Source organism: Mesocricetus auratus, unplaced genomic scaffold (assembly GCF_017639785.1).
Source record: "Mesocricetus auratus isolate SY011 unplaced genomic scaffold, BCM_Maur_2.0 Super-Scaffold_100013, whole genome shotgun sequence".
NCBI lineage: Eukaryota > Metazoa > Chordata > Mammalia > Rodentia > Cricetidae > Mesocricetus > Mesocricetus auratus.
The window spans coordinates 76602430-76629340 of record NW_024429196.1 but is presented as its reverse complement, the minus strand read 5'-3'; the positions used below and the strand labels follow the sequence as shown (position 1 = coordinate 76629340).

Below are 26911 nucleotides of genomic sequence, written 5' to 3'. Positions count from 1 at the left end.
GCAATTGCTGGGGCTCAGTTAGAAGCACTTGCTGCTCTTGCAGAGGACCCAATTTGGTTCCCAGCACATCTAGAGATTCACAACTGCCTGTAACTGGATGGACACAAGGACTCAGGCTTGGTCTTTGCCGCAACAAGCCTGACCACAATCACTGCTGTTGTTGAAGGAGCAAAGCTGACCTAACAGCCACCACTGCTGATGGACTTAGAGCTGTGAGTTTTGAGTGGGTATTTCTGTGGCAGCCGACTACATGAAGCGAAGTTCTCACCTAACTGCATCACCCCAGTGCACAATCATTGCTCTCTGTTTGCCGGGTGCCAGGGCTGGGTAAGGGAGAGCTTGCTTTACTGTCATTCACTGCAGTGTGCTAATGGGGCACACCACCAAAACTTCATTCGTACTTAGTCACATAGTACAAGAGGGTTGACTCTTAGGTTTATCTTTAGGACTGGTATGAAGAAAGTCAAATGAAGCACTTAAGAAAGTTCAATGCCAGGAGTAACTTTGAATTATAATGATAAAAGAAGGAGCTAGTCATAGAAGACTGCGTCTATGAAACAAACAAGTAAACCCGGAGACACCACGTGGGTCAGGAGTCAGCAGGGTCTGGAAAAAGGGGCAGCTGGGATTGAGTGCTAATGTGCAGTCTTTGTGAGATCAAAAGCCAGAACCATGTGGCTGAAGCTGCCAAGTTCTGCTGCTTGCTAGGGCTGGACCACGGTCCCCTCCCTCAATAACATTCTGTTTTCGGTTGTTTCCTCACTGTTGAAGCTTTCCTTTAATTATTTTTCCCACGTTGGAAGCTTAGCTGCCTGGGTCATTGCCCTGAGGTCATCACTCCCTTTATTTCATTTAGCGTCAGGCTTTTCTTTAAACTTTTTACCTCCATTACACTTTCTGGTGTTCCTTTTCCCCTCAAGGTATATGTTTTGTACTTCTTTGTCCAGCTTTCTCCTTTTCATTATAGATCTGCATAAGAGTGATTACTAATAACCAAAGGACACAATCAATAGCTAGGCTGTCTTGAAATCTCTTCTGTTAAAGCCATAGATCTAAAACTTTTCAATTTACCTCAGGCATTTTATTAGGACAGAGGCAAAAAGCAGCTACATTTCTTTGCCAAAATACCACAAGAATGGTCTCTAGGGACTTAACTAATCATTTCCTCTTTGAAACCCTTGAGCTGGGCTGTTATGATCTACATTGCTCTCAGTACCACTGTCTTCCCTGCTCCTACCAGGATGGCCCTTAAGCTCCCCTCAAAGTATCCAACTGCTTTCCGCATTCAAAGCCCTGAAGTCCATATTCTGCCAACAAGCAGCGTGGTCAGGTCTGTTACAGCAACACCGCTCCTGGTCCCAACTTCTGTCTTGGTGCCTGTTCTGTTGATGTGAAGAGACACTATGACCACGGCAATTAGTGAGAGGAAGCATTTACTGGGGCAGCTTACACTTTCAGAAGTTTAGTCCATCCTCCAACACCACACTTTCTAATCCTAATCCTTTTAAACAGTGCCACTCCTGGTGACCAAGCATTCAAATCTATGAGCCTATGTGGGCCATCCTTCTTCAAACCCCCACAAGAGGTCTCAGGAGTACTTCAGCATAATCCCAGCAAGCAGAGGGCCAGTTACCAAGCAGACTGGAACATGTGCTACTCCAACTGCAAAACCATGGCCTGATACAAGCACTGTGTATGTTATCTCTGACTTATGAAGACGCACGCGCGCGCGCGCGCGCGCACACACACACACACACACACACACACACCTTGACAATACAGCTTGACTGATGTCCTCTTCATTTTTCAAGATAGGGTTTCTCTGTGTAGCCCTGGCTGTCCTGGAACTCACGGAGATCCACCTGCCTCTGTCTCCCAAATACTGGGATTAAATTAAAGGCGTGTGCCAAAAATACCCAGCTCTCCTGTCGTTTCTTAGAAAAATGAGCTCAGGGCTGGAAAACAAAAACCGTGATGGTATGATACAGAACCTTCTGGATGTGTTAAGTTCCCTGAAATTCCTCTGTAATGCTCCTACTAGTGACTGAGCAAAATTCAGAATGTCACTCAGAAATTCGAGAAATGCACTGGCCCTCAGTTACAAGTAAAAGCCTTCTAAAACAAAGAGCCACCACAAGGCTGGGGTCCCAGGATTAAATCTCCAGCACGAAAAAAGTGGGCGGAGAGACACTATGTGTTCATGTACTATAAATTCATTACATTACAGACACATCACAAAAGTTCTCACATACATCTCTTTGAAGTCAAACATCTCTTCTCCAGGAGAAATTCCCCTATTAGACTTACGGCATACCATCTTTCTCACAGCACTTCCATACCTATATTTACATTTATCTATCCAATCTGCCCCAAGAGAATGTAAACTCCAGAGGAAAAATAATATGTTTTCATTTAGGATTACACAACCAATAATAAATGTGCACTTGCACACACATGTACACACATACCTGCAGACACATGTATACATATACACACTGCAAACAAGTGTGGGTGTGCTCACATGCACTTTTTTCAGAAAGGAAAAGAAAGGTAACAAATTTCTGGGATGGGAGAGACAGCTGAGCATTTGTACAAGATATAGCTGAGCATTTGCAACACAAAAAGTAATTTAATTACATTAACATGCATTTCTGAGAGGAAGGGGGAAAAATCTAATTTTTTTTTTTTTTTTTTTTTTTGGTTTTACGAGACAGGGTTTCTCTGTATTGTTTTGGAGGCTGTCGGTCCAGCCCGGCCTCGAACTCACAGAGATCCGCCTCCCTCTGCCTCCCTAGTGCTGGGATTAAAGGCGTGCACCACCACCGCCCAGCTAAAATCTAACTTTTTAAAACCTAAGTACAGACATGTCTCAGTCATCTTAAAATCCTTACTAAGAATCTTACATTATCAGAAGACATTCCTATTTCAAAATAATTCCTTCTAATTTATTTAGGGATACATAAATTTCTAGACTGAAATTAAGCAACATTCATCAGAAGAGAATGGAAAGTATGTCTGTAAATACTGCATCCTAAATCAACAGGACATGGCATCATGTGCATGGACCTGATTCTGAGGACATCAGAGATCACGTCACCTTTACGAGTGTCTTATGTAGGAGCCACCACTCGACATTCAGGAGTCGCCGGGACTGAGGCAGCTTGTGCAGTCTGAGAAAATGAGGGCACCTTTTCTGTCACCTGCCAAGGTTCTATGAAAACGAAGCATTCAGGTGGTCCAAAGCTCTTTTCAGACCAATTCAGCAGAGCAGACACCAGCTCATATGTAAACTACCTAATTCTATCTAAACAAAGAGGGACCAAGAAAGAGCATCTAACCTGGGCACACAGCACTCTCCAGTGTGCCCTTACTACAGATGAGGCGCTACACCTCAAGACAGTAGAACTCCACAAACAGTGTCCCTGATCCCAATTCCTGAAAAGCACATTTCCTGGTAGACTATCTTTGTTCTCTGATTTTACAACTGGAGTTTTTTGTTGTTGTTTTGTTTGTTTTTGCCTGTAACACTCTGCCCAAGCAGCAACCACTATATTCCATCTCTTATCTCAGACTTCAGCTCTGGCTGTCATCCCAAGGAAGACAATTGAAAACAAAATTAATAGTTAAAAGTAAATTCTTTAACCCACTCATTTCCTAGTTATCATTTACTAAATGCGTAGTTATTCAAACTAAGAATAAAACATTCATCCACTATTTATTAGGGCATTATTATGAGCTGGGAACATAAAAGTAAAAGGGGTATGGAGGCACAACCTTTAATCCCAGCATTTAGGAGGCAGAGGCAGGGAGATCTCGAGTTTGTGGCCAGCCTGGTCTAGAGTCAGGGATATACACTGACACGGGTGTGTGTGTGTGTGTGTGTGTGTGTGTGTGTGTGTGTGTGTGTGTGTGTGTGTGTTGAAGCCCTTGCAACAGCTGGCAGAATATGGTAGAAGGCTGCCCAGAGTTCAAAGTTAGTTAGATCTACACAGTGAGTTCCAGGCCAGCCAGGACTACTCAACAACATCTGTACCAAAAATCCAAAACTGCTTCAAAGGGAAAAAACTCATTGTGGGAGAGGGGAGACAGATGGGTTAATAGGAAGTGTGAAGAGAGGCATTGTTTATAATAAGATGACTGGGCTGCACTTCACTGGTACCAAATGAACCAAAATTGTAGGGAAAACCATTATAAGACAATGCAAAGAAAGATCCTAAGGGGGCGTCTGCCTAGTGCACAATCGAAGTGAGAGGAACTGGCCGCTATCACCAGGTCACAGCACTGCTGTGGTGAGAAGCAGACAGAGAGACAACAAGATTCCTGATGAAGACAGGAGCTGTGTGAGAACAGGAATCAATAATGATTGCCAGGTATCTATCAGCCTGAGCAACTGGAAGAGTGGGGTTTGTCACCAACTGACTTGGGAAGGGCTGACAAGCAGTCTAAACAAAGATGAGGACTTTAATGGCATACATTAAATGTATGAATTAGATGTTGGTAAACTTCAAGACTTGAGTATAGATTAGTAACTCAAGGATTCAGCTTCTCCCTCATCTTAACCAACACAGAACTCATTCTCCAACCCCTCCCCCTCCCCCAGACAGATAGAGCTCACGTTTAAACTAAATTCCTGCCAGCAGCAGCTCTTTCACTCTCTGCTCCAACATCTCTTACTTTTTCAACCCAAAAATAAAAGACAAGCAAAACAATTCCTTAAATTTCCCCCAAAGTTTGCTTTGTAGGCAAAGCAAACTCTCTTGACAACGCCATCCCATACAAACCAATGTTCCCAATGACCCACAACTCACCATCACAAACACACATATACAAGACACCACAACTCGCCATCACAAACACCCTGGCTGTCCTGGAACTGGCTCTGTAGACCAGGCTGGCCTCGAACTCACAGAGATCCGCCTGCCTCTGCCTCCCGAGTGCTGGATTAAAGGCATGCCACAGCTGGGTTCTCACTTTCCTAAGTGACCTGATGTCTGCTGACGTGGGAGTGTGGCTGAATGCCTTTTCCGTAAGCCTGGCATTTACAGGATCTTGATTCATCGATGTTGGCATCTCCCTTGGCACTCTTGTTCTTCCCCCTCCTCACTAGGTTTTTGATGCCACCTAAGTGTCAGCTTTAGCTGACAGTTTCACACAGACTGTCAGAGAACATGTATCACCAAGGGTTGGGAATGGAAGCCTGTGCTACTCACTAGCCTGACTGGTACATCAGTTACATACAGGGTCTCACGTGTAGTGTATCCTTCCAGTGCAGAGAAGGTTTTCTCTTCAACTCACGTTCACAGATTCCTTTAACTGTAGTTTACAGGTGTGAAACGATGGGTCATCATGTTATAAAACTTTCCTGTATTCTTTACAATCAGAACTTCTCACCTACATGTATATTCAGATGTCAAATGAGGTTTAAGAAAGCTCCTTAAATACACAGACATTTCTACATGTATGAATTCTCTTATGAGAGGCAGCATTGCAATACCAATTCCCTCAAATCCTTCCTGGGCATCTTGGCTCGGGAGGCTAAAGTATCATTCTTGCTGGAGATCCTCACACACAGCAGATGGCTCACAAACACCCTTAACTACTCCAGCTCCAGAAGATAGGACAGCTTCTTCCGTCCCCTCTCTCCACAGGCACCTATGGCCATGCACACAGAGACACACAGACACATGGGGGGAGGGAGAAGGGGGAGAGAGAAATCTTTTAAAAAAGTGCCCACACTCAGAAATCAGAGTGGTCTTGAGGCCAGCATGGTCTACACTGTGAGTTCCATGCCAGCTAGGGCCACACAGTGAGATCCTGTCTCAAAAACAAAACTAAACTGTCCCACATTTCCAATAGGAATGCCAGATTAGGTAACACGTTTGGGAGTTCAGAATCAGCAGCCAGAAGCAAGTCACCTGCAAGTACACAGCTGCTCTAACCTCCTAGGTGAGTCAGGGTGACACTGTACAGCTGCTCTAACCTCCTAGGTGAGTCAGGGTGACACTGTAAAACCTCTCACCCTCTGGTTCTAACACAAACAGCAGCTACCAGGGATCACCAAGGACAACACCACCTCCACTGCCTCCGCAACACTAAACCCAGGTAGACAGTTACTTTAGAACTGCAGCTATGATTGGAAAGTTGAAACAGAAAGCAAGTACCCGCAGTTCCTCCAGTTTCAGAAATCCAACTCTTTACAGGAACGTCTGAAAGGAAGAAAGGTACATGAGCACTCAAACTGTTTTCCTAAAGAAAGGTTAAAAATCACCACTTTCCCCAACACTGACATTCAATTTCAAAAACATCAAAACGAGCTGGAGAGATGGCACAGCAGTTGCTGCTCTTGCGGAGAACCCAGGTTCAATACCCAGCATCCACACAGCAGCTCACAACCAACTGGAACTCCAGTTCCAACATCCTCTGGACTCCTCGGGAACCAGGCAAGTACATGCAGTAAAAACACTTATACACATAAAAATTACATTTAAAAAGCCCATCCGAAGTTATGAAGAGCTCTCAACCCCTTGGTGATGAGCATGGGGTCCTGACACTTCTTGCAGCATAATCTTGCTCCATTCTCCTGGTGCCCCCAGACGTCCCTCCTTTGAATCGCCCACATCCAGACTTCTGTTTCCCAGTTTTTAATCGTTCTGCAGGCTTCAGCTGCTTCTTTGAGTCCTCTAATTAAGCAGAGCCTGATCTAGATGTATCACTCATCCATAGAGAGCTTGCAAGACTCCCTGCCTTGCCACTAGAAGTAGACTGTGCTTGTACAGGCTTGCAGGCACAAGGCCAGCAACAGAGCTGGCCAGTCTAGTTCAGTGCTCTCCTTTCAATTACAACAAAACCACTGTTGCTCTTCGTGTATCTCTAAAGCACAGAAAACTAGCTGATATCTACAACACCCATTCCAACATCCGCTGTGCTGTCCTCCAGACCTCACGGGTGCCTGAGAGCACAAGCATCCCACTTAGTAGGAAAGAAGAAAACAACAAACAACAAACCAACAACAGTTCTGGCCATCATTTCCTGTGTACTCAACTCTGAAGAGTGGAAACAGTCAATAAGCTAACTAGACTCTCCCCTAAGAGAACAAGAAGATGCAAACATGGGAGACGGCTTTGAAGTGTTTCTGCAGTGACCCTTCTTCCCAGGGACACAAACCAGGGTCACCAGACCTCAAGCTACGCAGCTCACCACTTAGGAAAAAGGGCAGACCCCAGTACTTCAGGAAGAACAAAAACCCTATGAACACTCACATTCAGAGAGCAAGGTTAAACTGCCAAGTGTCAGCCTCCTGAAGCATGTTCTGAGACGGTGGAAAGGACACTGGATGCTTGTAGCTGTCACCGTTTTCATTACTTTCAGTGTCACGGGAATAAGAAATCAGATGGAAAAGCTCCAGTTAAGAACCTCACTAGAGAACGCCAAGCTAGAAAATACACATATCATACAGGCAAAGACGGTGGTCACAAAGGATTCAGAACAAACCCTACTTACAAAATGGACAGTAAAAATAATAACTAGTGAAGGAAAAATACAGGATCATGTAAGAGAATTGTCCTAATAAGGATTTTTTTCTTCAAAAAAAAAAAAAAACAAAACAAACTAATAATCTCAACAAACTTAAGACACAATAAATAAAGGCAGCGAGAAGAGCTACTGAAAATACAGCTTTGGTAAAAGAGCCCAACCTCCACAGTGTGTGCGCGTGTGGGTAAATTCACACACCTGTCAAAGCTGCGCACGGTGCCCAGAACTAGCTGATTAATTAAGAAAACTCTTACTGTTGTATAATTACATCTTCCCAAGTTATGAAACAATACAGACTTAAAATATGTGACCTATGAGATTTGGAAATCAGTCAGTGGTGCACACCTTTAATCTCAGAGGCAGTGGATCTCTGTGAGTTCAAGGTCAGCCTGGTCTACAGAGTGATTCTTGGACAAAACTGTAGTTCTGTGAGATCCTGCCTCAAAAAAAAATCAATAAAATAAATGATTGAAAAATGAGAGAAATCTAACAACAAGCTAGTTTTTAACAACTCTTCTGAAAGACTCCTGAAGGTTGATGTCTCATTTAGCAAACACACACACACACCACATTCAAGTTTCGGCTGGAGGTAAGATGCATGGTAGTGGCAATAAGCTAGATGACCCAGTCCTGACAATTCCAAGTGCTAATAGTTCTACTAAGTGCAGAAGTGGAAAGACCAGGTGTGGACAGGCATAGGTCACCTTCCATCGCCATCTTTTCTGGTGAGAAAGGACCTTGAATCTGTCTGTGCAGCACAGCTTCCTTGGATCTACTTTCCCAGCTCTCCTCCAGCAAGACACCTAGTGAAGATAAGAATCATCCCTCAGGCGACTACTGTCCATTTCTGGAAGGAGAATGCCTGACCTCTTGAAGGTGTGCCTACAACACCTGAAGAAACACCACATTCTTAATACAAAGCACTAACAAACAGGTAAGAACATAGACCAGAAACAAATGTAATGTGGAGACGATAAAGTGGGGGAATGAAGGCTCTGAAATGAGCCCTAACGTGGGTCTCACTGCCCAAACCAACATATACATCCGATAATAATAAACACTGGTAAGCAGAGAGTCTGGGGAACAGAACCTTCATCCAATGACTGATGGAAGCAGAGGCAGACTCCCACCGCTAAACACTGAGCTGAACTCAAGGAACCCAGTGACAGAGAGGGAGGACTGATAAGCAAAGGGGTTAAGACTGGGCTTGTTTAACCCCCAGAAACAGCTGACCTGAACAAGGGTTAGCTCTTGAATCCCAGACTGATGGCTGGGAATTCAGCATGGGACTGAACAAGACCCCCCTGAATGTGGGCATCAGTGAGAAGGCCTAGGTAATCTATTGAGCCTTGGGTAGTAGATCAGTATTTATCCCTGGCATACAAATTGACTCTGGGTGCCCATCACACAATGAGAGATGCACTCTCACCCTGGACTCTTGGGGGAAGGTCTAGGCCCTGTCCTGGATGAAATGACAGACTATGGACACCCCCATGGAGGGCCTCACCCTCCCTGGGGAAAGGAGGGGTAGGGGGGGGTTGGTGGGAGGGCACGGGAGGAGGAGAGGGAAAGGAAGAGGGACCTGGGATTGACATGTGAAACAACCTTATTTCTGATTTAAATTTAAATTTAAAAAACAAAAAAAATTGACTATGTGTAAATCTCTGAGTGATTGTGAAAAAAATAAACACTGGTAAGTTATAAACAACAACAAAGAGTTTTCTTGATTCACACCACGAAAGTACTGGCAAATTAAAACTTACACAAGAAACAAAGAATATGTATATAACAGTGATTTTATATTAAATTTTGATACAAAGTTACAAAGAAGTAAAACACTATAATTTTACCGCCTTATCCTCAAAACACTAAAATGGAATCTGTTCAACTGAGCTGCCAATCTGTTTCAGTAGGGAGAGCATGCTGCCTCTGTTTAACACAAAGAACAAGAGTTCATCACTGCAAATCATGTTGTTTGGGTCCATCATGAAAACAGGAAACAGGCTGCCCAGGTATAATTACAGCTGTAGCCTAATGTGCATGCCTTCAGGTTCAGCCAGGAATTAAAGCCAAAGAAGAGAGTAAGCAGAATTTACTTGCCTCTCTTCCTTGCTACAGAAGGCAACTTTTAATAACACTCTCACAACATGTTACATAACCAACAGCACACAACAATCTGATTCAAACCTCATTAGCAACATTCTGCCTCTGTCTCACACTGCAACTCAAGGCCGACTTTGCCAGAGGGAAAAGAAAGGCAACCCATCCATGTACCCATCTGTGAACGGGTAAGCACAGATCTGTAGAGAATGTACAAAAGCATTTTACTCCGCCCCAAGTTCATTGCGTTCTTCCTTCTTTCGGCTACACCATATCCCACAGATGCATGGAAAACTTAAAACTGAGTGTTTGGCGTGGTAGGGTGTGCAAACCCAGACAGCTAAAAGTGCATGCCAACCAACCAAAAACGAACAACCAGGTGTGGTGGCACAGGCCTGTGACCCTAGCGTTTGGGAGGTAGAGAGGTAGGACTACATAGCAAGGTTGAGGCCAACCTAGGCTACCTGGTCTGGGGGAGGAAGGCGGGAAGTCAGCTGAGAAGATTCCTCTATGAAACAAAAAAAGTGACAAAATGAATGAATGGCATTTGCGACAAAGACACAGCAGAAGCGTAAGTGGTAACAGAGAAGACGAGCTGGGCATCAGCAGAGGGAAGGAGAGGAGCCATGGAGACCACAGGTTAGCAATCAGACCGAAATGAAACATCTTTCCACACAAGGCCTCTCTATGTAGCCCTGGCTGGCGGGGAACTCACTCAGATCTACCAGCCTCGGCCTCCAGAGTACCCGGATGGATTAAAGGTGTGGGCCAGCAGCGCTGGCTACAAAAACAATTTTCTGAGCAGAAGATACAAACTTTATAAAGGTTAGTTTTTGTTTCTTCTGAGTTATGTTGGATTTTTATAATGTCAGGGTTCACTTTTTTGGGGGGAGAAATGGTACCAAATGGGAACTTTATACAAAATCTGAAACATAAATCTCATGACAAAGCAGTTGAGTGTGAGTCCTGTCTTGCTTCATGTGGGAACTGTTTCCATACAACAGGCACTATGGGCTGTCATTTTGCAGAAACATTAAACTACTCTGTGTTACTAAACCTACTGGGTCTTCAACTTCAAATTAAAATTAAAAGCTAGCTCACGAACGGCAACTCTCATTTCCTAAGAATATCCAAGCACTCTTTGTTAAAAAAAAAAAAGAAAGAAAGAAAAAGAAAAACACAGACTGGTGATGGCTCGCCACCGTAATCCCAGCACTTGGAAGGCTGAGGCAGGAGGATTGGCCGGAGTTCAAGGTCTGCACTGAAAACCCCTGTCAGAGAGAAAAAAAAAATCACGTGTATCTCTTTTCTCTTAGCTTCTGTGAAGCCAACCAAAAAAAAAAAAAAAAAAAAAAAAGTCCACGGATCCCAGTCTCTGTTGCTAGGTAGGCACACACTTGACAGCGCTAGGCAACAGGCATGATGTGACAAACTCCACCAGACTTCAAAACTTTTTTCCACAGAAAGATAAACAAGATAGACTTAGCGCCACACCCATCTGAAGGCAAAGGCGGCCAGGAACACGCCCCCACCTCCAGCTGCTCAGGAAACACTGTCTTTACAATCAAGATAAAGATCTGGACCAGAGCCTTCGGCCAGGCCTGGCTCCCAGGTTGGCCTGGGCTCCTCCGGCCGGTGCCATCCAAGCCGGAGTCCGGACACACGCTCCGGAGAGCTGGCACACCTCCAAACACCTCGACTCCCCTCGCCAGCTCTCCCGGCCACCAGAAACGCCCCGGCTACTGAGCATGCTCTGACCACACCGGGGACTTTTCGAGGCTCGCACTCCCAAGCCCGGCGGGCGCAGCCAAGGAGCCAGGGCAGGGGGAGGGGGGTGGAGGGTGCACTTACTCGGGCACGCATGCCCAAGGGAGCCAACCACCGGGGCCGGCGCAAGACAAAAGCGGCTTCAGTTCCCCCACACGAAGTTTGGCGAGGCGCGAGAACCTCTGCGCGACGTCCCAGAGTGCCGGGCGGGCGGGCGGGCGGCAGCCGGGTGCAGGGGCGGGTCGCGGCGGGCCGGAGTCTAATTCCCACCGATAAGCGCGGATCCTTATCTCGCGCATACAAAGCGACGGGGCGCGGGCTCGGCCTAGGCCGTCTGCGCCGCCCGCCGGGGCCGTGGAGGGAGCGGGGGCCTCCTCGGCGGCCAGGCCTCCCCCGCCGCGCGGCGCCCCGGCCCCCCGTCCGTCCCGCCCGCGCGGGGGACCCGCTAGGCCTCCGCCCGCCCGCCCGACCGCGGGGCCGCTTCCGCCGCGCGTGCTCCTCCGCCCGCCCCGGGACCCCTCACTCACCTCCCCGCCGTCCGGGCGCGCTCTCCTCGCGCCGTCGCCGCGCTGTGCACGCGCCGCAACTTTATTAGCAGCTCGGCCGCGGGACCAGCGCGCGGCGCCCGCTCGCCCGGGACCCGGATGACGCGGGGGGGGGGGGGGCAGAGGTGGAGGGCCGCGGCGGGCGGCGCATGCGCGGCGGGAGTGGCCGCGGCCTGGCTTCCCCCTGCCCTCGGCGGGCCCTGAGCGTGGCGCTGGGATGCAGGCGCCGTGCCGAGGGCGCCAGCCCGCCTCGTAGCAAGACGGTCGTCCTCGCTGCGGACAGCCGGGGGTCCTTCTAGCCTATGCGAAGCGTCGCAACGCGTCTTCTGCTGCAACCTCGCCTCTTCCGTTCACTTGTAATGCAAGCCCTAAGTTTCCTGCAGCTGGCTGGCTGCAGCCTTTGCAGATGCAGACAGTGCTGGCCCGGAGCTCATGAGGAATGCCCCTGTCTCAGAGCAGGGGGTGTCATGGGCGCTCAAGCTTCAAAAAGTGGAGGGGTGGAGGTGCACGGACTGTCCACTGGCTAGCGCCGGAGTAATCCGGCTGTCTGGCTTCTCTTCCCCTCCTAATTCCCCAAAGGGTCAGCATTCCCAGAAATGTGGCATCCGTGCTAGGGCACCCGATTTGAACAGCAAGGGAGAGTTTTTAAATAATTCGGTGTTTATTTTTTTAAGCGCTCAAAATTGATTGCACCGTTTTCCTGCCAAATAAATTGGAACTCTTTTTTTTTTACTTTTTTCTAGCAATCCCATCCTCCAATACCAGTAGATTCAAAATTCTGTATACCGTAAATCTGACAGTGTAACGTCACCATTACTGTCACCTCTCTTGATACATAAATGAGGCGGCTTGCTTCCATGCGGAAGAGATTCAATAAATCCAGCTGTCTCAAATAGATCTAGAAGGGAGTTGGGTGGGAGCTGGTAAGACAAAGAGCCTCGATCCAGGTCTACACCGAGGAGGGGAGCTGTTGTTGATTGTAGCCAGCCATCGGCAGGAATAGGTGTGGGAGTAAGGGCCCAGTATTGGCAGATCTTCTGGCTTTACAAAAAATGCTGGAAGTTAATCTTTTTATATAAAAGGGAAATCGCACATTTAGCCAATCAACCTCTTTGTCCCTCTCCTGGGTTCCCCTCCCCCTTCTCTTGGACGTTGAGAAGACTCACGCTGGCACAAGCCAGATGAAGCAAACCCATGGTCCCAATTTCGCCTGCTAGCCATCAGTTTGCAATCTTGGGTCTCCATCTTAAACTCCTCCTACATCATAAACTTTGTGGATGAGGACTCCATGCGCCTTGACTATCTGTTATGCTTACTGATTTTTGGTGCCGTTGTCTCTAACGTTTCCAGCCCTTAGAAGGCATGGATTCTGGACTCTGGCATGGATTTACAACTCTGAGAAGAACCTATAACTGGCTCACTAGCTAGCCAGTCATCAAGATGTCAGGCCTGCCAGAGGCATAAGGAAGTCTTGCTTCGGGTAATTGACGGGATCTAAGAGCAAATGGAGGACAGGGTGATCTTTGCAGACAGATAGACACAGTGAGACATCAAGGTGTTTGAAAAACTGCCGAGTTCAGAGGCTCACCTGATCAAGATCACCTGACACTCGATTCAGGCCTTGATTTCTCTTCCCTGGAGAGAAATCTATTTCAGAATCAAGGCCTGCAGTAGTCAACCAGGGATGACTGTCCCCCTAAGAAACACTTAGCGGTTTGAAGACTTTCTCTGTTGCTCCAGATAGAACGGCCATGGGAACACAGTAGGTAGAAGCCAGAGATGATAAAAGCACCCTAAATGTCTAGACTGCCCTCCTTCTACTGAGAGCTATCCAGCCTCGGTGTTAAAGTGTGGAGGCAAGAAACCTCAACCCCCAAATGGTTTGTGTTTGATTAAGTTCATTTTAGGAAGAAATCGGACATAAATTCCAATTCTTTTCAATAACTGAAGAAATTAGCAATTGATAAATGGAATTAGCCTAAAATATTTATCAAAGTCCTACTCTTACCTTCAATTTTTCCAGACCCAAGAAGTAAGCAATTTTCAGGAAAATTGGTGAAACACATGGATCATATTTTCTTAAGTTTTATTTTAAAATATAAAACAATTAAGGCCAGATGGGTTTTGGTTGAAAATCACTAATAAATACTTCAAGTCCCCAATTTTGCTGTGACTCGGAAGAGTGCCACTAATAACAGCCACACACCAAGTGGAACTAGAAGAAGTTTAGTGTTCGGAGGCGTCACCCAACAGAGGCATCCGTGAGTGACGTCATCACAGGCATCCGTATCTTCATAGCCCCAGAGACATCTCCCTTGCTCAGACAGCTACGGAAAGTGGGCACTGGAGGGAGAAATGTCCGAGTTTATACGAATTCTCCAGACAGGGTCGTTAAAAATAGAATAAAACCTCCATTTCAAACTCAGAGTTCTCTGCATGTTCCTCCACCGGCAGGCCGCCCCCTCATTACTCTATCCTTATTACTGATAGCTGCAGGAAGCGCAGCTGAACCAAGCAGAGTCCCAAAGCCAGTGAGTGTCAAAGAAGTGACAAGGGAAGACACTCCCCAGGCCAGAGCAGGGAGCACAGCGAGACGTAGCAGAAATGGTCAAGAGAAGCCTCATGTCTCTCTTTTAAGAGAATAAAGCAGGGCTGGAGAGGTGGCCCAGCAGTTAGAAGCACAAACTGCTCTTCCAGATGACCTGAGTGAGATGCCAGAACCCAGTGGGGTGGTTCACGGCCACTTTTAACTGCCACTCCAGGGGGAACCAGTGCCCTCTTCTGGCCTCTGTGGGCAATTGCACTTACATGCACAAACCCACAACAGATGTGCAAATATGCACACATAATTAAATATAAAAATAAACCTTAAAAAAAAGACAGAGAATAAACCAAAGGGTCACACCAACAGGAGAGTGCACTAAAGTGATTTTTATAGGATGATTGAAAGCATTTTCCAGTACAATTCTAGTGTTCTGGTGTGGAAGGCTTCCACGCTAGTCAGTAAAGTCAGGTGTGGCAGCACACATCTGGACACCTAGCACTGGATAGGCTAAGATGGGGGGATTGTGAGTTCAAGGCCAGCCTGGACTGTATAGTATGCCCCTGTTTCAAAAATCAAAAAAAGAACCCAGAGATAAATCTCTTTTCATGACTTGAAAGCTGAAATCATAACACAGTAAGAAGAGGAAGAGGAGGAGGAGGAGGAGGAGGGAGAGGAGGGAGGAGGAGGAGGAGGGGGAGGAGGAGAGAGGAGAGAGGAGGGAGGAGGAGGAGAAGGAGGAGGAGGAGGAGGAGGAGGAGGAGGAGGAGGAGGAGGAGGAGGAGGAGGAGGAGGAGGAGAGAGACCGACAGCTGTGTCCACTCAATGCCCAGGAAGCCACTAACCGCAGACTCTTTGAAGCTTCAGGAATGACAACAGAGAATCCACAGGCCCCTGCAATCATCAAGTACATTTTTTGTGTATACCTATATACAAATTTTCTGACGAAAAAGTCCATAGCTTTCACCAGACTCCCGAAACGCTTCCTGACTTCCGAATACTTACAGACACTTAAGACAGCGGCTGCTTTACTCGAGGTAAACAGCTAGTGCACCTGCGTTGTTACAGCCCCCTCCTCTTTCACGGCAGCATCATTAGGACTCTCCTCTCTGGGGAAGGCGGCTTCGTGTCGAATGTGAGCACCTGGCTTGCCCGTCTCCCGCCATCTGCTACTCTAAAGAAGACTTGCTATGGCTGGAATCCAAAACACAAAATTAAAAGGGCTGCTTGCACCCAGAGTCATAAAACAAAGAGGCTTTCGGCAGCATCAGGGCTTGGAGAGAGCACTGTCTCTTCCTGGCTGGGGCAGCATCTGCTGTCTCCCCCTAGCAAACACTCCCCCAGTGAACTCCACCAACTCCCGTGGTTCGGCTTTCTCAGTTTACATCCTCAGAGACGCCATCTTGCAGGAGTCAAACCACACGCGCACCTCACTTCCAATCCAGAACTTCAGGTGGAAATCTGGGAGTGTAACGGGATTGAAGAGAAGGAGGAAGGAGACAAAGGATTCATGTCCCCAGGAAAGCCTTTGTATGGAATGTTAATCAAGAGAGCTCTGAAGCCAGATGTCTTGGTTTGAAACATGGCTGCCTAACTTCCACCTGGGTGACCTTGACCAGGTTTCTTAACCGAATCCATCTCTTTGCTTATTAAAATGGAGGCACCAGGAGTAGCAACCTAATAGAATCGTCCCGAGGATTCAACTCGTGGCGCATTCAAGGCACCCAGAACAGAGCAAATGCTAAACGGCATTTGTTTTGAAGACATCCATTTCCTGCTGAGAGGCCAGAAAACTGCAAAATATTCTCAGCAGATGCATTAGTTACGTAGAATGTATTCACTTCATAGGATAATATACTGTCTTTTCTCTGTGCTGTAATAGGTAATCTCATTCACCTGAGGGTCTCTGATACCATCTGTTACAAGGAATGCACACACATGGTTTCACACACACACAGAGACTCAAACACACGAGGGAAGTGTGTATTCTCAGGAACCCGAATAAGCCAGGCGAGTGTTCTAGCAATAAGTTATACAATTGCTAAACTCCTGTATCTGTTTGAATGTGGCTAATGAACATTTAAATCCACCTCCCCTCGTAGCTCCCCTACCCTGGGGTGGCAGTTGCAGGGTTATTTTCTGCCTTCTTACCCCCTGATTCTCTTCCTCCTACCTGTCTTGTGACTCCATTTTTCCCCTATTTTAAGCACAGTGCTCACTGCCCGTCCAAGAGATGGGCACCTGGCCCAGCGAGTTACCAAAGGCCCTTAGCAATCTAGGCCATTGCGGATAGCCCACCGACGGACAGTAAACTAACGGACACTTACCGTCCCTTAGGTCAATGGCAGATGTCTGGATGTCGACAGAAAGAAGTCCTGTCTCTAGCTGTGAATGCTGGTTCTGGGGCTGACATCTTGACAGCACATGAAGGAAATCTGTTTGGAAACAAAGCCAACAGAGAGAAGCGGAGCCGAGGACAAAACACTGCACCGGATCCCTGCCAGATTCTTAGAGTGTGTGGATCCAGCTTTACCTGATGCTTCTGAAGACCCCGCCCCCCGGGACTTTCTAGCCATCCCAGTCTGCTCGTGTGTGTGTGTGTGTGTGTGTGTGTGTGTGTGTGTGTGTGTGTGTGCGTGCACAGGCGTGCGTGAGGTCGATTCTTGGAAGTCTGTTCTTGCCTTCCAACCTTGTTTTGAGACAGGGTCTCTTGTCTGTTGTTGTGCTGCTCTGTGTACTCTGGGACTCCCAGCTCAGGTCATCAGCCTCCAGCAGCAAGCACTTGGGCACACAGGGCCTTCTCCCCAGCCCCCTGCAGCCTGCTTTAGGTTCAGCTAGCTTCACCTTCTCATATTTGGCATCCTGCCCCTGCTGCCGGCCCCCGCTCCCGTCTTCCCTCTCTCGGGAGATGGCAGTACTATCACAGGGTCACTCAAGAGATATCTACGTGCTGGGCAGTGGTGGCTCACGCCTTTAATCCCAGCACTCAGGAGGCAGAGGCAGGCGGATCTCTGTGAGTTCGAGGCCGGGCTGGACCAACAGCCTCCAAAACAATACAGAGAAACCCTGTCTCATAAAACCAGAGAGAGAGAGAGAGAGAGAGAGATGTCCACGTGCGCTAATGGGCATATCCTCACTCTCTCCACGCCACGGACGCCTGTGGCATCTTCCACGAGTGATGAGGGGATTTGTTTCCTGGCTTCTTTGGAGTCAAGTTTTGCCACGATGACTTTGGCAGGAAGCATGGCACAATAACAATCGCCCATTGTGTGTATGATGTGGTCATTTGCTACCCATCTTTAGATCAGCCCCAGACCCGGGCTTCTGACACTCACTTGGAATCCCAATACTTAGGAGGTAGAAGCAGGGACATCTGGAGTTCGAGCCCAGCCTGGGCCCCTTAGGGAGGCCCTGTCTTCCAATAAAGATGGGGTGGTGCGGGGCTGACACCAGCGGCTCCTTATGTGGAACCAGCCGGCAGATGTACAAGCAGACTCACTGACCCGCCGGTGAGCAGAGCCCGGTGAGCAGAGCACAGAGACTGGGGTTTGCTCTGTGGTGACTGACGACCGAAACGCCCCATACTTAACTCCTAGCTTTTGCCTTGATTTATTTATTTATTTCTAAATTCAATGGGATGGTAAACGTTTATTAAGCACCTACCAGATACCAAAGCATGCTTTAGGCATCAGGGGATAAGAAATTAGATGAAACATTTGTTGTGTAAATAGGTCGTGTTTAAAGACGCAATATTGTTTTTTTTTAAACTGTAGTGGGGTGGGTGAATTTGTGCACATTAAGTGCAGTTGCCCAAAAAGGCTACATGCATTTGACTCTCCTAGAGCTAGAGTTGCAGGGGGGCTGTGAGCTGCCCAACATAGGCACCAGGAACTGAACTCAGGTCCTCTCAGGATGCTCTCAACCCTTGAACCATCTCTCCCCGTTATTTTTTTAAGATTTATTTTATTTATTAAATATTCAGTGTTATGCCTGCATATCAGAAGAGGGCAACAGATGTCATTACAGATGGTTGTGAGCCACCGTGTGGTTGCTGGGAATTGAACTCAAGACCTCTGGAAGAGCAGTCAGTGCTCTTAACCTCTGAGCCATCTCTCCAGCCCCCATTTTTTAAAATAAGGAAGCAGATAACTGTTAATATGTAACAAGGTGGTATGTATGTACTTGGCAGGAAACTAGAACCCCAAAGGGAGGTTGGGAGAGAAAGTGCCCGGAAGCAGAGTCCCCGAGGTTGCTGGGTGGCCGGAGTCTGCTGGGTTCAGGAGGGTTTCCCTCGGCTCTCAATACAGCATCAAGACTCAGCTGTCCCACTTGGGAACTAGCTCACATCCACCCACTTGTCCCCACGTTTGTTGTCATGGACAATCAGCCCTAGATCCAAACCCAGGTCACTATCCTGGTACCTCCCGGGGTGTCTGCTGCTTCCAGTGTCGAAATTTTAAATAAGAATGTCACCCGCGAATGAAAGCCTTCAAGGCCCTTTCACTGCACTTAAGATCAAATCTAGAGCCCTTCCCACAGCCCATTCCAGAGGGGCACAACCTCACCGTTCCTAACATCCTCAGGGGCCACAAGCTCCTATGCAAATCAGAGCCTTTGTGTTTGTGGTCCCAGCTTTCTCCACCTTGGAAACTTCTGGAACGCTACGCCTAGTGCTAGAGAACTGTATTGCTCATCAGCCAACACCTCAGAAGGCCTTCCCCTGCCATATCTGCGTTCTCGCCCTCCCTGTCTGCCACCTCTACACTCAGAGAACACGCAGTTCTCGCCTTGCCGGTCGGCATTCACTTCACACAGGTCAAGACTTGATCAAAGTCTGCGTACCCCACTGTAATTAAGCTCCACTTCACAACTAATGCGGGCCCTCAATTACTATGTACCTGGGTGTGACTCCCTTCTTCCTGTGACAGAAATTCAGTCCTTAGATTTAGCATTCATTCACTCACTCACCTCACTCATTCATTCATTCATTCATTCATTCATTCATTCATTATAAAAGCATGTATGCACTGGGGCTAGAGAAATGGCCCAGTTCATAAAGTATTTTGCACACAAACCATTAAGACCTAAGTCCAGATCCCTGCACCTATGTCAAGAACGAGGGGCAGCACAGTAGTTCACGCCTGGAACCCCAGCACAGAGACACAGAAGACAGCAACACCTCTAGGGCTTTCTGCCAGGCAGTCTAACTGAATCAGGAGCTCCAATTCAGTGAGAGACCCCACCTCAAACAAATAATGTGGAGAGTGATTAAGGAAGATGTCCACCATCAACCTCTGGCCTCCAACCTTCAAACATGTGAACATATACCTATACATGCACAGACACAGACAGATACACACTCACACAGCCACACAGAAACACATAGACACACACAGACACACATATACACAGACACATACACACAGACAGAGACAGACACACACACACACTCACAAAGACACACACACTCCTACAGTCACACAGACAGACACACACACTCACACAGACACACATACACACTCTCACACACAGACACACAAACTCACACACAGACACACACACTCACATACACACAAACACACAGACACACAAACTCACACACACACACACACACACACACACACACACACACACAGTGCCTCCTATGTGCCAGGCATCATGTTAAGCAATGGAGATTGTGTTGGATGAGGTGTCCAAAACCCGGCATGCAAAGGTGTTTTCCCTACCCAGTGACATTCCAGTCTCCCATCTCCCATCTCCCGGGCATGCTTGCTTGTGTTTTGTCTTCAGATTCCTCAAATACGACATGTAAGAGCTGGAGAGGAGAAAACCAAACCTGTCTTTTCTCTGCAACTGTGCACCGTGGAGGAGATGCATGGAGGAGCTCCTTGTTTGGACCATTCACTTGTGAAAATGCAAAGCAATAAACTTTTCCTGCAATAAAGATTTTAATCCCAAATGACAAAACTGTTCACTGCAGTCATTTGAAATCAAGTACAATCAGACTTACTATAGACAACCCTTCCGGAAACATGGATTTTAGAAACGGACCTTCAGCACCTGGTGTGATGGTACAAACTAGGAGTTCCAGAGGCAGAAACAGGAGGACCGTGAGTTCAAAGCCAATCCACGTTTATACTGAAATCCTGTTCAAAAGGAAAGAAAAGGAAGGAAGACATAAATTCTCCCAAATTTACAGTTTCATATTTTTCAGAGAAATATATATTTGTTGGAAAATTTAAATCCTAGAGAAAATGTAAAATGTCTTGAATTCCTTGAATAAAAATTAGCAATAGCTACAGATAAGGTATCATCTTGCCACATCCATGTATGTGTGTGTGTGTGTGTGTGTGTGTGTGTGTGTGTGTGTGATATCTCACACTGAGCAAGCACACACTTTTTGGCAACTTGAATACTTCATGAAATACCACTGGAAACTTAGAACTCTGTTACAGTTACTAACACAATCTTTTTTTTTTTTTAAACAAGAAACTAGTACAGTTGGGCAGTGGTGGCGCTCGCCTTTAATCCTAGCATTTGTGAGGCAGAGGCAGGGGGATCTCTGTGAGTTCAAGGCCACCTTGGTCTACAGGGTGAGTTCAAGGACAGCCAGGACTACACAGAAAAGAGCAACTATAGCACAAATCATTGAGTCACCACATTTCTGTGACTGGAGGCTCACAGCTCTATTAGGTATTTTTGGCCTTGCTGTAAAGGTGTCTTTCAGGGATACCTTGTGGGAGAGATTGCTCAGTGTTCAGAGCGCTTGTTCTTCCAGGGGACTTAAGTTAAGCCTCACGACCACCTGCAACTGGAGTACCAGGTGACCTGACTGTCCCATCTCTTGACCCAGCTCTTTACAGGTCTTCTGTGGGGACGGACTGGTTCTTAGAGATCTTCCCTTGATACTTTGTATCCTGGGAAGTAAGTAAGAAGGAAAAGCAGCACCTGGTGTAAGGCAGTGAGGGGCTGTACAGTCATCCACAGACATAGAAATGGGAGCTCAGGGAAGCCAGTTCTCAAATGTCCCTACGTAGCTCAGCAGTGGAGACAGAATTCACGCCCAGCTGTGTCTAACCACTGCACAACGTTGCCTATCATCCCGGCTTGATGAAGCACAGAGCCATAGTCAACTTTCCACCCCAACCACAGGCTTTTATGCATCATCTGATGAACGTTAGGGAACCACAGCACTCTGCAAACTGAGCTGGGAAAAGAATAGGTTACTAAGCAAAGGAATAAATAAATAAATGTGTTAGTGCGCATAATTGCAATTTGTAGTCAGAATCCATGTCATTTGGTGGTGGCAAAGTCATACAGAGCAAGTAGGCCATAGACTTTATTCTAACAGCCATGCCAGGGCCCTGAGCAATCTTTAAAGGCCCCAAGCGAATGGAGTCCGTGTTCCGACATGTTTATCACGAGGCATAGTGAAACCCATTCGTTCCCTTCGCTCAGTGGCTAATGCTTCTGTGGGTGTAGCATTGACACTATGAGGGTGTTACTAACGCGCCACATTAGAGGCAATTTGGACTGATGAGCCAAATTAGGGAAACTATTCAAAGTCAACCCTGGCTTCTTGACTCAAGCGGTGGCCATGTAATGTTTCCATAGCAAAGAGAAGCCTCCTGCACTGATGCAGCCTGGCTGTCGTACTATGGAGTGGAAGTTCATGCCAAGCCTCCCAAGAAAGTAGTGACTTCTGCCACCTTCTGTCAACTCACAGTTTGTCAGGAGGAGGACATCAGTCCTCACATGGGCGGCTGTGGCCGGAACTGTAGGCGGCTTCTACGTCGATCGCATGGCCAAAGCCAAGCACGGATGCAGAAAGGGAGTGCTCAGGTCGTTGTCCTGATGAGGCAGCTGTGCGGGAAACAGACACCACGGCCAGGCCAGCACCCAAAGTCAGAGCCAGGGGTTCTGCTCCATACCAATAGCTTTCTCTACACAAGGCAAGCGCTGACTTGCAATTATCCACACGCTGGACATACTTTTATTCCTACTGTGCTATGTGGCATTGGGATGACAGGTGCCTGGCACAATGACAGGGAGCACTAGACCTGTTCACACAGGCTGCATAACTCGGAGGAAGGGGGCAATGACCAAATAGCCACACTGCATAAAAAGGAGCATGGGACAATGAAGCTAGAAAGTCGGGGACGGGCGCGCTGCTTGCGTAAGGGGAAGCCCTGAAAGGAACAGGAGTAAACAAGGAGAAGGGTGTTTGGGTGGCACAAGGGATGTGCCTCTTAAGCATGACCACTGTGGACACAGACCCCAGCAACATGAGTGACGATGTTGGTGACTGAGAAACCAAAGGAAGTTCCAGGTGACAGACAGAGGAGGCAGAGCAAGGGAGCTTGCAGAAGGGGACAGGGTAAGTCAGTCAGGGCTTTTGAGGCCATCAAGGAACTGTCCTACATGAAGCAGGGGTTATCAGCGGTCACCAAATTCTTCTGGACTTTAAGTAGTTAGCTCTACAGTGAGAAGGAGGAACCAGAGAACGTGGTCACAGACAGGGAGGTGGCAGGAAGACGAAGTGACTTAAAGACAAGCCTTCATCCAAAATTTCAGGGGCGGTGCCACCGTCTTGCACGTGACTTCTGCTCAGGCCATCTCAAGAGCCTTCTGTCACCTATCGGTCACCTAGTGAGCCTTCCTGAAGCCTGCGAGGCTCCTCTGCTGGGCTGTGGTCCCCACTGGGACGCCTGCTGCTGGGCAAAGCATGAATGATGAGAGAGAGGAGCAGGGAAGGCAGGCGGAGGGGTGCCTCAAGGGAGGACCAAACAGCTGTTTCCATTCTCCTCAGGGGACAACCTTGAGGGAAAAGTCCCCGGAGGAACACCCCCAAAGTTAACAGCAAAACAAGCTCTGCGCATGCGATGGGGACTGTGGGCGTTAGCTACAAACACGGCAAACAGTAAGACGTGAGCTAGCCCACTCTGTACAGTTTGTTCCTGCGGACACCACACACTGATCTGTTTGCTTGGTTTTCATTTTGACCTGAGGGCTTTATTGACTGAACTCAGGTCAGTGCTTCAGTATGGCTGGAGCCCAGGTAAAATTTCCCTTGGTGGCTGTGCCTGTGAAGGGTTTCTCTTGTCACAATGACCTAAGGGTCATCCCTGAGTGTGACTTGGGAAGGTTCTTGGGTGAGGAGCCAGCCCATTCGAGCTGAGGCTGGGACAAGTTTCTCCCTTAGACCATGTCATAAACAGCACTTATGCACCAGTGACCTGGAGAGAAATCCCAGAAAGTCCGACTTCAACTACAGAGTGAGAAAGGGCTCGTATCCGATGGGACTGCCTGGGAGAAAGGCAGAAAATGCACTCATTCACATACTTCTCCCTGGCCTGGACCTGGGGCCTGGATAAAGCCTGGATTCTCTCGACTTCTGGCATGAAGAAGGGATTAAGTACCCAACTGCCTGCCACTGGGAGCTAAGGCCTGGCCCTCCCATGGAAGAGACCTGACAAGACACACAGAGCTGAGTACATTTCTACAAATGCAAATGTGCTTATTGAGAGGACCCTGTGCCTGCTTTCAGAGTTTATGATCGCCCCCCAAACCTAAGGGCCTCTTACAAAGGGATGTTTTTTTTTTCCATTTCATTTTATCTTTTTAAACTCTCCACTGAACCTGACCTCGACCCTGCTTGATCACCTCTGTGCCGACACGCACAGACCTGGTACACAGTGCCACGCTTGGCACACTAACAATGGAAGTGACCAGCTGGGAAACGGCCTTGGGAACAAGAAGGCCGCTCTGCCTAGGAAACAGTGTGCTCACTTTGAAGCAGAAGTCACTACGAGAGGCGTCCCTCGGGCTAAGTCTCCATCTCTATTCCGTCCAAACACCTCTCAACTGCTACTGGGAAGTCAGAGACGAGGAGAAGGGGGTGGGGGCCACCGCTCCTCTTCCTGGAGCCCGGGGCTCTTGAGGGTCCTTTCTCCATCCCCTTCCCATGTACGCAGCCCAGGGAGTCAGCCAACAGAAGCCTTGGGTCTGATCCAAGACAAGATAAAATGGTGGCGTGATTGATTCGTCAAGCCAAGAATGCGAAGTGAGCGGGTGAAGGAAGGGGAGGCCTGAGTGCCAGGAGCCACAGAGGGGATTCTTAGAGTCACCGTGAGGGAAGGGCCTGGGGTCCTTGAGGGTGACAGAGGGTTGGGCTATGTGGCAGAGGGAGGAGCTCAATGCTTGGATGCTCTTTGGGTTGAAGATCTGTGAGCTGTGAGCGGCAGTCTGGGTTTCCTGGGGCAGGAAGGAAGCCAGAGAGTCTGCATAGCATTGAACCAGACAGTCTGGACGCTTAGGCTCCTGTCCAGTGAGGATGGCCAAGACTGAACCAGACTGTCCAGGGTACACTCTTACTGTGTTTACTCAGGCTCTCATTGCAATTTTCATTGTTTCTAATTATCAGGCACCTGAGTCTACCCCAGTCTGTTTCTCCCTTATTGAAGGACTGACAAGTTAATCCACAAAGGGGCACAGCCCAGTGAAGAATCCTCTAACCTAGATGGGTTCCCCCTCCATCTCTTCCAAGTAAGATGGTCAGAGGGTGTGTATGTGTGTGTATGTGTGTGTGTGTGTGTGTGTGTCCATGCACGAGCAGCAGTGTTGATGGTTATGTGTGGTTCACACAAAGATTCTTTTTCCTCTTCTCATCCCTATCCCAACCTCTCCCTCTTCCCTGCTGCCCCACCCCTACCCCAGCATCTGCCTAGAAGGTCCATATCTCCTCCTTCCCTCCTTGACCCTTTGAATGTGTCCCCCACTGTCACAAACCTTATCTTCCCAACCCCACCACCTCCCGGATTCACACCCTTCGGATCGTCCCACCAACCCCCACTCACCTCCCTGACTCACACCCTTCCGGTAGTCCCACCACTGCCATGGCCTCCGGCTCCGCCCCCCCCACTTCCGCTTCTCTCCTCTGCTTTCCCGGCCCCTCCGCACTGGCTTTCCCCCTGACCTTCCATTCTGTCTCCTTCTCTGTCCCTCGACCCCATGCTCACCACTCATGGCCCCTCTCTTCACTGCCTGCCCTCCAGCTCCCCACGCCACGTTTCCTCACAACTCCCCGTGCTGGAGCATCTCCTTCGGTCTGGGTTCCCACGGAGCCTCCGCTTTCAGAGCGCACACCTGTGCTTGCTCCTACACACTGAGAATGGAGACGGCAGCAGATACTGTAAAACAAACAACAAAAACAAACTTCTGTAAGTATATAAATGAACGGGAACATCTGGAAACTATGTATTCATTCATTCATTCATCTAACAAAAAATTGACAGAGTGGCTATTGCAATATGCTAGGCTCTGAGCAAGAGCTGTTTATTTCCCAGCAGACTTTAGATTCCTGTCTTCAAGGAGCTTACAATACAGTGAAATACACAGGCGTGTGTGTGATGAGGGTAGGTACATGGCTAGTTTTAAGTCAACTTGGCTAGAGCTCGAGTCATCTGAGAGAAGGGAACTTCAGTTGAGGGATTATCTCCATAAGATCAGGCTGTAGGGCATCTTCTTAATTAGTGATTGATGGGAGGACCCAGCCCATTGTGGGTGGTGTCATCCCTAGGCTGGTGGTCCTGGTATGTATATATGAAAACAGGCTGAGCAAGCCCCGGGGAATAAGCCAGTCAACAGCACCCTTCCAAGGTCTCCGCACCAGCTCCTGCCTCCAGGTTCCCGCCCTGTTTGAGTTCCCGCCCTGACCCCCTTGGTGATGGACTACTACCTGGAAGTGTAAAGGAAAACAACCCTTTCTCCTGACTAGCTCTTGGTCATGGAGTTTCACGCAGCAATAGAAACGCTGACTAAGACAGTAGCTGGCATAAGACAGATGATGGATGTAGGGACAGATGATGGGTGATGGACAGGTAGGTGACGGATCTTTAAAGATGTGGTGTTTGAGGTGACATCCAAAGCCACGGAACATAGTCACCCAGAACTCACAGACTCAAGGCCTCTTCCTCTCCCCACAAGTACTAGCCTTCTTTCTCTTACCAGGGCAGTCACTGCTTCCACAGTCATCCCTGCCTCCCTGCTTCATCCTTTAAGGTCCACAAACTTCCCAACAGTCGGGAGGATCCAAAAACCTCACTTGGCCTAAGCACGTTGCTTTCTGGGTTAAAATCGGCCAACAGCTCTCCCTAAACTGAAGAGCCACTTCAGACACCCTAACCAGACCCCTGCCACCAGGAACCAAAGCATCTCCGTAGTCTCCTCTCCCTCCCTGTCTCCTCAGGATGCTCACACTGCCACACCATTTCTCCCTCTGGTGACTATGGGCCACCAATTCCATCTTGGATGCTCGCTGTTTGGGGAACATCTCAAAGACCCCAGATGGAGCCCTGGTTTGACATCGTTCACACTCTGCTGTGTCTGTCACGGGGACGGATCTTCCCAAGACTGGGGCACAGCT

At 48.1% G+C, this 26911-nt stretch overlaps 1 protein-coding gene and 1 long non-coding RNA gene across 5 annotated transcripts in view; both read right to left on the bottom strand.

Moving 5' to 3' along the window:
- Positions 1-12044, bottom strand: part of Smad5 (SMAD family member 5) — a 37245-nt gene extending 25201 nt beyond the window's left edge. The window contains exon 1 of one of the 2 annotated variants that reach the window (XM_040756068.1): positions 11928-12044. The gene's annotated coding sequence lies outside the window, so the exon portion shown is untranslated. Of the gene's footprint in view, positions 1-11484; positions 11505-11927 lie in introns of those variants that run through there. The other variant, XM_040756069.1, reaches the window with a different exon arrangement.
- A 1970-nt stretch (positions 12045-14014) lies between these two features.
- Positions 14015-25162, bottom strand: LOC110342506. 3 transcript variants are annotated; one of them, XR_005880994.1, is made up of 6 exons: positions 22212-25162; positions 20324-20633; positions 16815-16922; positions 15493-15681; positions 15333-15381; positions 14015-14288 (listed from the first exon to the last, which is right to left on the bottom strand). It is a non-coding gene; the product is annotated as an uncharacterized LOC110342506 (long non-coding RNA). The 3 variants fall into 3 exon arrangements; XR_002384606.2 differs by lacking the exon at positions 15333-15381 and having other exon boundaries at positions 20324-20421; positions 20539-20633; XR_005880993.1 differs by lacking the exon at positions 15333-15381.
- Between the last annotated feature and the right edge of the window lie 1749 nt (positions 25163-26911).